Raw genomic sequence first — 1,062 nt, 5'->3', positions numbered from 1 at the left:
CTATAATACTCTGCTAGCCTACAATAAGAAAAAAACTAATTGCCCACTGAGGAGGTAGGCAAAGTACCTGAACAGAAGTTTCACAGGGGCAGAAATCCGAATGGCCAAACAACATATGAGAAAATGTTCCAGATCATTAGCCATAAGAGAAATGCAAATTAAAACAACAATGAGATACCATCTAACACACTCAAAGATAGTCCAATACAAAAAATCAGAAAGCAACAGTGTTAGAGGGGGTGTGGTGCGATAGGAATTCTCATCCACTGATGGTGGAACTGTAGGTATGTGTAGCCATTATGGCAATCTATTTGGCAATACCTAAAACAAATGGAAATTGAGCTACCATATGACCCAAAGATCCCCTACTGGGCATCAGAAGAAGCAAGAAACAGACCACGACCAGACATCTGCACTCCAATGTTCCTATCAGCGCAGTTCACAATCACAAAGAGCTGGAAACAACCTAAATTTCCATCAATGGACAAATGAATTAAAATGGATTTAAAAACTCTGGGACTTACATACAATGGCATACTACACATCCCTAAAAAGCACTGAACACATGGTCGTTGATTTAAGAGAACAGCACGTGGCTAAGATTTTGTTTCTTGTCAGAGAAACTGTTGTGATTTTGAACACAGTTTACAAGGACAGTGCTATGGGAAAAACTCAAGTGTATGAGAGGTTTTCTCATTTCAAAAAGGGTGAAATGTTGATTGATGTCGACTTGCATTTGTAGTTCATTCCACCAGATCAGGCTGTTAATCAAGCTTTCTATTTAGAGATTTTGAAAAGACAGCATAACCATAGGGGGCAAAAAAAGGCCTGATTTATGGCAGACGGGGGACTGGTTTTGTCACCATGACAATGCACCTGCTCAGGCAGCAATGTCAATGTGCCAGTTTTTGGCAAAAAACAGCATGCCTCTCTTGCCCCATGTGCCTGACTCACTTGATCTTGCTCCCTGTGACTTTTTTGTTTCTGCGAATGAAGAGGGTCACTAAAGGACAGTGATTTGACAATGTAGAAAAGGTGGGGAAAAACAAACAAACAAACAAA

The sequence above is a fragment of the Echinops telfairi genome, unplaced genomic scaffold (assembly GCF_000313985.2).
Source record: "Echinops telfairi isolate 266 unplaced genomic scaffold, ASM31398v2 ScPeMD7_7420;HRSCAF=8458, whole genome shotgun sequence".
Classification (NCBI taxonomy): domain Eukaryota; kingdom Metazoa; phylum Chordata; class Mammalia; order Afrosoricida; family Tenrecidae; genus Echinops; species Echinops telfairi.
This window is presented reverse-complemented; position numbering follows the sequence as displayed.